The sequence below is a fragment of the Xenopus laevis genome, chromosome 5S (assembly GCF_017654675.1).
Source record: "Xenopus laevis strain J_2021 chromosome 5S, Xenopus_laevis_v10.1, whole genome shotgun sequence".
NCBI lineage: Eukaryota > Metazoa > Chordata > Amphibia > Anura > Pipidae > Xenopus > Xenopus laevis.
This window is the reverse complement of record NC_054380.1, coordinates 24,353,445-24,366,696: the sequence shown is the minus strand read 5'-3', so window position 1 is coordinate 24,366,696 and position 13,252 is coordinate 24,353,445. Positions and strand designations below refer to the sequence as shown.

Below are 13,252 nucleotides of genomic sequence, written 5' to 3'. Positions count from 1 at the left end.
TCATACAAATATGCTCAAACTTGTTGATGCCCTTGCTATAGATGCAACAGAGGATGTTCAGTGATTCTTCTGTTTCTTCTTACCTTCCTTTCTTCTTACATTACTGATGATGGACAGACACTATGGGGCAGATTTATTAAGGATTTAATTGAAAATTTTAATTTTTGAATTTTGTTTATGGTCAAAACTTTAAAATTTGATTTGTGAATTATCCAAATTCGAATTGTGAATTATCCAAATTTGATTAGAATTTTAATTTAAAATAGATTTTCAAGATTTATTACACTCTGGTAGGGATGTAGCGAACGTCGGAAAAAAAGTTCGCGAACATATTCGCGAACTTGCGCAAAAATGCGAGCGGTTCGCGAACGGTTCGCGAACCCCATAGACTTCAATGGGAAGGCGAACTTTAACATCTAGAAAAGACATTTCTGGCCAGAAAAATGATTTTAAAGTTGTTTAAAGGGTGCAACGACCTGGACAGTGGCATGCCAGAGGGGGATCAAGGGCAAAAATGTATCTGAAAAATCTGCCTGTGTGTGCTTGGAAGAGATAGTGTAGGGGGAGAGCTGTTAGTGATTTCAGGGACAGATGATAGTAAGTTTGCTGGCTAGTAATCTGCTTGATACTGCTCTGTATTGGAGGGACAGAAGTCTGCAGGGATTTGAGGGACATTTTAGCTTAGGTAGCTTTGCTGGCTAGTAATCTACTGTTCTCTTTAAACAACTGCCATACGTTGACCTTGTAGGCATTGTTTGCCCAGTTTTTTTGGACGCAGCCACTGAAGCACAGTTGCCAGAAAAAATATGCCATATAAATGCTGAAAATAGTCATTTTTCGCCATACGTTGACCTTGTAGACATTGTTTGCCCAGTTTTTTTGGACGCAGCCACTGAAGCACAGTTGCCAGAAAAAATATGCCATATAAATGCTGAAAATAGTAATTTTTCGCCATACGTTGACCTTGTAGACATTGTTTGCCCAGTTTTTTTGGTTGCAGCCACTGAAGCACAGTTGCCAGAAAAAATATGTCACGTAAATGCTGAAAATAGTCATTTTTTGCCATATACGTTGAGTCAACGTATGGCAAAAAATGACTATTTTCAGCATTTATATGGCATATTTTTTCTGGCCTCTGTGCTTCAGTGGCTGTGGCCAAAAAAACTGGGCAAACAATGCCTACAAGGTCAACGTCGTTGACCTTGTAGGCATTGTTTGCCCAGTTTTTTTGGCCACAGCCACTGAAGCACAGAGGCCAGAAAAAATATGCCATATAAATGCTGAAAATAGTAATTTTTTTGGTCGCAGCCACTGAAGCACAGTTGCCAGAAAAATTATGCCATATAAATGCTGAAAATATAAATTTTTTTGGTTGCAGCCACTGAAGCACAGAGGCCAGAAAAATTATGCCATATAAATGCAGAAAATATGCATTTTTTTGGTCGCAGCCACTGAAGCACAGTTGACAGAAAAATTATGCCATATAAATGCTGAAAATATAAATTTTTTTGGTTGCAGCCACTGAAGCACAGAGGCCAGAAAAATTATGCCATATAAATGCAGAAAATATGCATTTTTTTGGTTGCAGCCACTGAAGCACAGAGGCCAGAAAAAATTAAACCAGTAGGGTTTGCACCCTAGTTTGTAACGGTGGCGGAGGGAGGAGGAGGACGCTAAAGGACAGCTGTGTGTGGAGTCATGAGGCTTGAAGAGAAGGACAGCTGCATAGAAGTCAGAACAAGTCTTCCGGCGTGCAGTAACCCTCCGAGATCCACCCCTCATTCATTTTAATAAAGGTCAGGTAATCGACACTTTTGTGACCTAGGCGAGTTCTCTTCTCAGTTACAATCCCTCCTGCTGCACTGAAGGTCCTTTCTGAGAGCACACTTGAGGCTGGGCAAGACAAGAGGTTCATGGCAAATTGTGACAGCTCTGGCCACAGATCAAGCCTGCGCACCCAGTAGTCCAGGGGTTCATCGCTCCTCAGAGTGTCGATATCTGCAGTTAATGCCAGGTAGTCCGCTACCTGCCGGTCGAGGCGTTCTTTGAGGGTGGATCCAGAAGGGTTGTGGCGCTGCCTTGGACAGAAAACATTTGCATGTCTGACGTTACAGACTGGCCAAAGGGCTTTGTCCTTGCAGGTGTGCTCGTGGCAGGATTACTGGCACCTCTGCCCCTGGAATGTTGATGAGTTCCTGAAGTGACATCACCCTTAAAAGCATTGTACAACATGTTTTGCAGGCTGGTTTGTAAATGCCGCATCTTTTCGGACTTGTGGTATGTTGGTAACATTTCTGACACTTTATGCTTGTACCGAGGGTCTAGTAGCGTTGCGACCCAGTACAGGTCCTTCTCCTTAAGCCTCTTGATACGGTGGTCCTTCAACAGGCATGACAGCATGAAAGACCCCATTCTCACAAGGTTGGATGCAGAGCTATCCATCTCCGCTTCCTCATTATCAAGGACTGCATCATCCACGGTCTCCTCCCCCCAGCCACGTACAAGACCAGGGGTCCCCAAAAGGTCACCACTAGCCCCCTGGGAAGCCTGCTCCTGTTGGTCCTCCTCCTCCTCCTCCACAAAGCCACCTTCCTCCTCTGACTCCACTTCTGGCACCTCTCCCTGCGTTGCAGCAGGTGCCTGGGTTCGTTCTGGTGATTCCGACCAGAAATCGTGCGCTTCCAGCTCCTCGTCACGCTGGTCTACAGCCTCATCTGTCACTCGTCGCACGGCACGCTCCAGGAAGAAAGCGAAGGGTATTAGGTCGCTGATGGTGCCTTCGGTGCGACTGACCATATTTGTCACCTCTTCAAAAGGTCGCATGAGCCTGCAGGCATCGCGCATAAGCACCCAGTAACGGGGGAAAAAAATCCCCAGCTGTGCAGATCCAGTCCTACCACCCAGTTCAAAAAGGTACTCGTTGACGGCCCTTTGTTGTTGCAGCAGACGTACCAACATAAGGAGCGTTGAATTCCAGCGAGTCTGGCTGTCAGAAATCAAACGCCTGACTGGCATGTTGTAGCGCTGCTGAATGTCAGCAAGGCGTGCCATGGCTGTGTAGGAACGTCTGAAATGGGCCGACACCTTTCTGGACTGGGTGAGAACGTCCTGGAATCCTGGGTACTTGGAGACAAAACGTTGGACTATTAAATTTAACACATGTGCCATGCAGGGCACATGTGTTAAATTGCCTAGTCTCAACGCTGCCAACAGATTGCTTCCATTGTCACACACCACTTTTCCGATCTGCAGTTGGTGTGGGGTCAGCCACCGATCGGCCTGTGACTGCAGAGATGACAGGAGTACAGATCCGGTATGGTTTTTGCTTTCCAGGCACGTCATCCCCAAGACAGCGTGACAACGGCGTACCTGGCACGTCGAATAGCCTAGGGGGAGCTGGGGGTGCACAGGTGTGGAGGAGGAGAAGGAGGACCCAGCAGCAGAGTAAGAAGAAGAAGAAGACGAGGTAGAGAGCGATGGAGGAGTAGAGGTGGTGGCAGAACCGCGTGCAATCCGTGGCGGTGACACCAACTCCACTGTTGTTGTTGAGCTACCCATTCCCTGCTTCCCAGCCATTACCAAGTTCACCCAGTGGGCAGTGTAGGTGACATACCTGCCCTGACCATGCTTGGAGGACCATGCGTCAGTAGTCATATGGACCTTTGGCCCAACACTAAGTGACAGAGATGCGGTAACTTGGCTCTGCACATGTTGGTACAGGTGTGGTATTCCCTTTTTAGAAAAAAAATTGCGGCTGGGTACCTTCCACTGCGGTGTCCCAATTGCTACAAATTTGCGGAAGGCCTCAGAGTCCACCAGCTGGTATGGTAAAAGCTGGCGGGCTAAGAGTGCAGACAAGCCAGCTGTCAGACGCCGGGCAAGGGGGTGACAGTCAGACATTGGCTTCTTACGCTCAAACATGGCCTTCACAGAAACTTGGCTGGTGGCAGATGACTGGGAATGGGAACAGGTGGTCAAGGTGGAAGGCGGAGTGGAGGGTGGTTCAGACGGGTCAAGGAGAGCAGAGGTAGAGCAGTAAGATGCTGGACCAGAAGGAGTGTGGCTTTTAGTTTGCCTGTTGCCTTTGAGGTGTTGCTCCCAAAGTGCTTTGTGCTTGCCGCTCATGTGCCTTCGCATAGAAGTTGTACCTATGTGGCTGTTGGGCTTACCAAGGCTCAGTTTCTGACTGCACTCATTGCAAATTACAATGCTTTTGTCAGAGGCACACACATTAAAAAAATCCCACACTGCTGACTTTTTGGAAGTGTGCGATCTGGCGGTAACAGTAGAAGTTGGCGGAGTTGGCGGTATTGGCGGCAATGGCGGGTGCGTTGGCCGGCTGAACACAGGTGCCGATACATGTTGTTGCCCTACTGATCCCTGCGGGCTGTCCTCCCTGCTTCTTCTAAGTCTTATTCTCCTACTGCCTCTCTGACTCTCCGTCTCTCCATCTGAACTACCCTCCTCTTGCTCTCTTCTACTAGGCACCCACAAAACATCAATCTCCTCATCATCATTCTCCTCAGATGCATCAATTTCTTCTGACACATCACAGAAGGAAGCAGCAGCGGGGACCTCCTCCTCATCACTCATTATGTCCATCTCTATCGTGTTCTCTGCCAGAATTAAATCTGGTGTAAGGTCCTCATCTCCTTCATCTTCTTCTGGCAATAATGGTTGCGCATTACTCAGTTCAAGAAACTCATTGGAAAATAACTCCTCTGACCCCAGTGAAGAAGGGGCACCGGTGGTGGAGGAAGTGTTACGTGGGGTGGCCATAGCAGTGGAGGATGAGGAGGATGTTGTGGTAAAGTTAGAAACGGTAGAGGATGGGGTGTGCTGTGTAAGCCAGTCAACTACCTCTTCAGCATTTTGGGAGTTCAGGGTCATTGGCTTTTTAAAACTGGGCAATTTGCTAGGGCCACAGGATTGCATAGCAGCACGGCCCCTAGCACGGCCTCTGCGTGGCGGCCTGCCTTTGCCTGGCATTATTTTTAAAAAAACAACAACAACAACAAAAACTCAGTTGGTTTTTCTGGAAACGATAATACACACAGCTAGATGGCGGGTTGAAGAAAACACTGTGCAAATAATGCCTACAAAGTCAACGTATACACTACTACAGCGGTGGATACGGATTACGTAAAATATATGAATGCTGCTTGAAAAAAAGTAACTCAAGTGGTTTTTCTAGAGACGATAATATTATCAATATTTAGACAAAATGTGAACAAGGTCACACAGCTCGATGGCGGGTTGAAGAAAACAGTGTGCAAATAATGCCTACAAGGTCAACGTATACACTACTACAGCGGTGGATACGGATTACGTAAAATATATGAATGCTGCTTGAAAAAAAGTAACTCAAGTGGTTTTTCTAGAGACGATAATATTATCAATATTTAGACAAAATGTGAACAAGGTCACACAGCTCGATGGCGGGTTGAAGAAAACAGTGTGCAAATAATGCCTACAAGGTCAACGTATACACTACTACAGCGGTGGATACGGATTACGTAAAATATATGAATGCTGCTTGAAAAAAAGTAACTCAAGTGGTTTTTCTAGAGACGATAATATTATCAATATTTAGACAAAATGTGAACAAGCTCACACAGCTCGATGGCGGGTTGAAGAAAACAGTGTGCAAATAATGCCTACAAGGCCAACGTATACACTACTACAGCGGTGGATACGGATTACGTAAAATATATGAATGCTGCTTGAAAAAAGTGACTCCGGTGTTTTTTCTGGAGACGGTAATATTATGGATATTTAGACAGAATGGGAACAAGGTCACACAGCTCGATGGCGGGTTGAAGAAAACAGTGTGCAAATAATGCCTACAAGGCCAACGTATACACTACTACAGCGGTGGATACGGATTACGTAAAATATATGAATGCTGCTTGAAAAAAGTGACTCCGGTGTTTTTTCTGGAGACGGTAATATTATGGATATTTAGACAGAATGGGAACAAGGTCACACAGCTCGATGGCGGGTTGAAGAAAACAGTGTGCAAATAATGCCTACAAGGCCAACGTATACACTACTACAGCGGTGGATACGGATTACGTAAAATATATGAATGCTGCTTGAAAAAAGTGACTCCGGTGTTTTTTCTGGAGACGGTAATATTATGGATATTTAGACAGAATGGGAACAAGGTCACACAGCTCGATGGCGGGTTGAAGAAAACAGTGTGCAAATAATGCCTACAAGGCCAACGTATACACTACTACAGCGGTGGATACGGATTACGTAAAATATATGAATGCTGCTTGAAAAAAGTGACTCCGGTGTTTTTTCTGGAGACGGTAATATTATGGATATTTAGACAGAATGGGAACAAGGTCACACAGCTCGATGGCGGGTTGAAGAAAACAGTGTGCAAATAATGCCTACAAGGCCAACGTATACACTACTACAGCGGTGGATACGGATTACGTAAAATATATTATGGCTGCTTGAAAAAAGTGACTCCGGTGTTTTTTCTGGAGACGGTAATATTATGGATATTTAGACAGAATGGGAACAAGGTCACACAGCTCGATGGCGGGTTGAAGAAAACAGTGTGCAAATAATGCCTACAAGGCCAACGTATACACTACTACAGCGGTGGATACGGATTACGTAAAATATATTATGGCTGCTTGAAAAAAGTGACTCCGGTGTTTTTTCTGGAGACGGTAATATTATGGATATTTAGACAGAATGGGAACAAGGTCACACAGCTCGATGGCGGGTTGAAGAAAACAGTGTGCAAATAATGCCTACAAGGCCAACGTATACACTACTACAGCGGTGGATACGGATTACGTAAAATATGTGAATGCTGCTTGAAAAAAGTGACTCCGGTGTTTTTTCTGGAGACGGTAATATTATGGATATTTAGACAGAATGGGAACAAGGTCACACAGCTCGATGGCGGGTTGAAGAAAACAGTGTGCAAATAATGCCTACAAGGCCAACGTATACACTACTACAGCGGTGGATACGGATTACGTAAAATATATGAATGCTGCTTGAAAAAAGTGACTCCGGTGTTTTTTCTGGAGACGGTAATATTATGGATATTTAGACAGAATGGGAACAAGGTCACACAGCTCGATGGCGGGTTGAAGAAAACAGTGTGCAAATAATGCCTACAGGGCAAATAATGCCTAAAAGGTCAACTTATACACTACTACAGCGGTAGTAAAATAAAAAAAGTAAAATAAAAAAAAATGAATATTAAAAAAAAAAAATTAAAGTTGGTGCTGCTGAACTACTAGGAGCAGCAGATTAGCACACCAGTCCCACTCCCCAACACTGCTAGACTAATAGCACTGGGCTCTTATAGTAGTAGTAGTAGTAGTAGTAGTAAAACAACAAAAAAATAAATAAAAGCAGTCCTTACAAGGACTACTGTTATTGCAGCAGTCAGCAGATGAGATCAGAAGCAGGACAGCTGCCCACTGCAGCTACATACAGAGCACTGCAGTAGAAGGTAGATTACTAGCCAGCAAAGCTACCTAAGCTAAAATGTCCCTCAAACCCCTGCAGACTTCTGTCCCTCCAATAACAGAGCAGTATCAAAACGATTACTAGCCAGCAAACTTTCAACTGTCCCTGAAATCACTAACAGGCAGCAGCTCTCTCCCTACACTATCTCTTCAGCACACACAGGCAGAGTGAAAAAACGCTGCAGGGCTTCGGTTTTTATAGGGAAGGGGAGTGGTCCAGGGGAGAGCTTCCTGATTGGCTGCCATGTACCTGCTGGTCTGGGGTGAGAGGGCAAAAAAAGCGCCAACAATGGCGAACCCAAAATGGCGAACGTCGCGCGACGTTCGCGAACTTCCGGCGAGCGCGAACACCCGATGTTCGCGCGAACAAGTTCGCCGGCGAACAGTTCGCGACATCTCTACACTCTGGCCCTTTTAAAACCCAAATTCTACTGTTTGCTACAGTACCTAAAACCTTCCAAGTTCATGTATAAGTCAGTTGGAGAGCTCCAGGGACCAATTTGGACATATTACTAGCCTTCCTGACATTTGAGTTTTTTCGGAGAAATCGTGCTTAGTTGAATTAGATTCAAATTCAATTCAAGTTTTTGAGTCTGTAAAGTTTGTGTGAGTTTTAGATATTAAATTTAACCCCCCAATCGAAGAAAAGGAAATCAGAATCAAATGCTATGCCTGTTACTCTCCAGATGTAAATATTATTGTGTCACTATTGGTGCACAACACATTTTTTTTAAAACATTCTTCACTGTTTCTACTTTTTGAGAATAAACATGTTGAATTATTTATAAACTTGGTAAAAATTGCATTTCACCTTTTCCAAAAGGAGAAGAAAATACTGTAGATGTCCCTCAACAAACAAAAACATGTTTCTATTTGAATTTGTAACTTGGTAAACAGTTTTTCAAGTTGCTGTAGCAAGCTGCTTCAATTTGTATAATTGTTTTCTCTGTGCCACATTCAATAAAATGTATGTTTATGCCACATTTTAATTAGCAGCCATGCTTGTTTTCAGACTAATTTATTTTAACTGTACTTTCTTTAAGAAAAGGAATGAATGGCACAAGGAGTCAGCTGAGCAGCTATAAAGCGTTGCTTCATTTCTTAGTCTACTTAAGTTACAATGGGCACAGAAGTAGACAAATTATAATTATAACTATGCAGTGAATGATAAAGTCACAATGAAAGAAGGAATGCATCTGACGTTTAGCATAATCATATACATTATGCACTTTTATTTCACATTGCCATTGGCAAAGATTTGCTTTAATTTCTTTCATTTTTATAAATATAATGGGGAAGCATATCTAAGGATTCAATTTTAGCATGATGTAGACACTGATTTTCACTAACAATTTGTGCCTGGTCTGATATTCTTTTTTTTTTTTTTACACTTTTTACACTTTTTGTATTCTATTAGACCGTAGCCTAAAATATGGTTTGGCTGCATTGTTTAGAAACAGATTCAAATTCCTAGATAAAAGGCCCTTTCCTTTTCAGTAAGTAATTCAAGCCTCTAAGTGCTTACTTGGGAAATTTTAGCTCAAGAATATTTTGTGGGAAAAAAAGAATAAACTGTAGTTGCAGACTGCACTTTTAGACAGGTGGATTCATTAATTTTCATTTAAACTTTATGAAAATTTGATCTCACAAAAAATGTGATTAAACTTGATGAAAACGGCTTTGTTCCATTAATTTCTACATATTTAACTTTAAAAAATAAAAAAAATTTGAATGTTGACAACACACCTCCTGATTTACAATTTGTTTTGATATTTTTTTCATACAGATTATCTGGATCGCTTTGAAAAAAAAATGAAATAAATAGGCCTCTAAGTAATTAACATGCCATCATACTAAGACAGGTGCCCAAGTGGATTCAAGTTAACTTTTTACCAAACATTTGGACAGGTACATACAAACTTACAAATATATAAAACATTATTGAGGCCGTCAGTCTGTTACAGTCTTTATGAATATCCAGACTGGAAAACCTAGAATTTTCACCAAAGATGCCTTTTTCATGCTTGGCCAATGGATCCATCAATATGTGCCAGATTTATAGTTTTTAGAGGTTCTTTGCAAGAAGAAAAGATCATTATTACTTTAACAAAAAGATGACTGTTTTGGAAGGCAGCTATATGCTACATAGTAATGGGCAAATCGGACCCGTTTTTTTATTGTGAAAAATGTTGCTCATCACTAGACAAAGCCATGTCATTGTGTCAGGGGCTGATATGAATAATAAGGGTTTTTATAAAATTTTGGCACTACAGAGACTATGGATAATAATAAGAGGAATGTATTTTAATCCTAGAAAATGTGAGTGATAATGGGAATGGATTATATTTAGTATTATAAAAATAGCTAAATATGTAGGAGGGAGTAAGAAATGGTTATATGTGTTTGTGGGGGGTGGGGTGGAGTTAAATGTTTGGTGTAAAAACATGATACTAAAACATTATATAATGAAAAAACAAGTGATATTAAAAATAGTACCTAAAGGGCATGGGGTTGCTCAATTGCTGACTGAGAACAATACCTGCTTTTGCTATACCTGCCAATAATAAAGTTTTGTGTAGATAGGTGTAGATGTCAGGTTCAGATAAACGTGCTTTAAAAATAGAAAGTCACAAGAGAGTTTTTTCCAATATCTTGAAGCAGTGAAGCATTCTATGTAATTACACAGAACAAGGTTTCTCTTATTGACCAGTTTTCCTGTTTTTGTTATAAATGAAATGAAAACAGCTATAACTTCATTGGGAATCGACCAGTATGTACAGTATGTATGAATTCTATTATTACTTTTTATTATAAAAAGCAATTGCAGAAACATTTTCAAACAATGTTCTTTCTGAATTGCCATAATCAGGCTCCAAATTTAAGGCTGATGCCAAAGTTTACACTGCTTAGGAAATGTCATGCAAATTAGCACAATCGTCAGACAGTGGGAGGAAATACATTCCCTTAGACAAGCCAGTAAATTTTAAAGCAATAAAGTAATAGTTACCAAATCCAAACTATGCTACATGATATTTTACATAATTTTCAGGTGAAAGTACCTAATTTACATGTATGAAAACGAACACAAAATAATAATACAAATACGCAACTTGCAGTATATGAGCACCGCGACTGGTAATAAAAAAAATAGACAAGCAATTACAGTAACTGGTACATACTTGTTTTTGTCAGAAATATCCTCAAAAAGTATGCGAAAAAAAAGGGTCTTTAAATGCTCATCAAATACTAAGAAGAGCATAGTCCTTATTCAAGTAATGCAAGTAGAGATGTGGGTGGAATATTCGCGATTTGTTTCATATGTTTAGTCATGGTTAATGTATATCTGGATTTCATGCTGTGACAACACATGAAAGAAGAAAAAGTAGTTGACACAGATCAAGATACCTATAGCTCAATTATTAGTCCATGTAAAGTACTAGAATGTATGCTGACTATGATATGGTAACCATGGTGATTGGTTTGATATGTGTTCATTTGCCAAATGAAAACTATATTTAAAATATATTGACTTGGAGAGCATCAGAGTAGCTATGTTGTTGGATGCCAAGCTGTTTGCAAAAGCTGTAAATTATTGGCTCAAAAAACTATTTTCCTTTTGTGGGAAAAAATACAAATCATTTTAGTTAGCTCAGGGATCATTACCTTATGTAAGGCTTCCAGAAATGATTCCAATAATAAGTCTAAAATAAGGACTGTTGAGCTTTTATAAATAAAAAAATAACTTCAGTTCACTACAGTATATTATTTCAGCTCAATGAGTCACCTTTAAAAATTGTTTTAATGCTTTTACCTCCCAATGATGTAGAACCTACAATGCTGACACTGAGGGGCAGATTTATCAAAGGTTGAATTTTGAATTCATGTGAGTTTTTCAAAAATCTAATTTGTTAAACTCGGGTGAGTAGGATCAACCCTAAAAAATTAATTCTATTTGAGTTTTAAAAACTCGATTCAAGTTTTTTTTCTCTGATAAAAACTTGAATGTCATTAAGGCTACAAACAACTCCAAATTGATCCCAGGATGTCTCCCATGACTTAAACAGCATTCGAGTTCTTAAAGGCCAGAGTATGATAAATCTCAAAAGAATTTTAGATTTTAGAATTTTTTTTAAAAAAAACTTGAATCGAATTTAAATTATTCCCTAGTTGAATTTGACGGTTTTGGCCATAAAAAAACCCCCAAACGTTTGAATGTCAAATTTGAATTTTCAATTCGACCCTTAATAAATATGCCCCTGACATTACAGAGAGCTGGGCAATGTAGATTTTATGATTTAGAAAAAATAATATATGGGAATTGTAAAATTACTAGGCAATGAATGTATAACATTCAAGTACCTAATACTATATTAGATGCATCCTTTTCAGTTTAGTGTTATCAGTCCAGTTAAAAAATTTACTCTTACCAGAATCAAATATATATAAAAAACATTTATACTCGTGGGGTCTCATTTGTACACTATTAGTTTGTGTATGAATTCTTTCTTCTTGATACTTATACATGAGATCTATTTAATGTTGAAATATACAGATTACATTTTTTTTAAACATCATCTTTTAATTTAGATATTTGGCTATGATTTGGTCACCAAATGTTGTTTCTGGGATTATAGTGGCATGTCTTACAGATTTTGACAAAAGTTAATAGGGATGAGCGAATCTGTCCCGTTTTTCCTGTTTCACCGAAAATATTCGGAAAACTTTGAATTTTTTTTGATGCACAAAACTAAATGGATGACGAATTTTTGCTGCAGTTTCACTGAACTTTTCACGTGAGGCGAAACATGGAAGTTCAGAGCAAAACTGACTATGTTGAATTTTTTCTATCATCACTAAATGCAAATAATAAGATTATCTGTGGATGTAAACCCAGTTTATAAATAGGACTTTTTTTAAGTTTTAACTGTTGGGGTTAGTGTATTAAGCAAAGTTTGCTCCCAGTGTAGAAATTCATAGCAAGCAGTGGGATAATGGGATGTCAACTTTCGAGCTGAAGAAAGTTTGACACCCAACAGCTCAGTTTTTAAAATTATATATACTATAACAAAGCTGCGTGTTCCCCTTGACTCATTGTAACTACACAGCAGTCCAATTTAGTCACCCAGCAATTGTTCTTATGTTTCAGACCTCTAAAATTATTGCTTATATGTAGTGATGGGCGAATTTGGGGCACTTCGCTGAAAAATTCCCTAATTTCCAGTGAAATTCGCGAAACTATGAAAAATTTGCAAAACGGCATCTAATTTTTGACGCCGGTGTCCAGTTTTTTTTTTACGCCGGCGTCCATTTTTTTTACGCCGGCGAATTTTCACGAATTCATTCGCTGGCGGCGAATCGTGGGAATTCGCTGCAAATTCGCACCTAGCGAATAAATTCGCCCTTCACTACTTATGTGGGAGTAGATTGATAATATAAATTTTCATACCAAAACCGCATTCACAGATTGTTCATCAGGGCAGGGTTTTCTGATGGGGACAGACTTTTGTTCCCTTGTTTTCAGACACAAGTTGAGGCAATGGATTGAAGATTCAGTCACAGCATGGCCTTTATCTTGTCACCTTATCTGCTCACTTTAACAGACAAATGAAAATAAATTATTTCAAGTAGGTAGAAGTAAAAGTTGCATTTTTATAGTAGTATGTGGAAACAGTAGGTACTGATGAGTAAGGTATTGTTGAAAAGGGGAATATTTACTTAAATATTGTGGAATTTAATACATCAGTGCT

The 13,252-nt window shown here is 40.3% G+C and overlaps 1 protein-coding gene across 29 annotated transcripts in view; it reads left to right on the top strand.

Moving 5' to 3' along the window:
• LOC108717747 (neurexin-1) overlaps positions 1–13,252 on the top strand; it is an 830,073-nt gene that overhangs the window by 74,234 nt on the left and 742,587 nt on the right. The window lies entirely within an intron of this gene.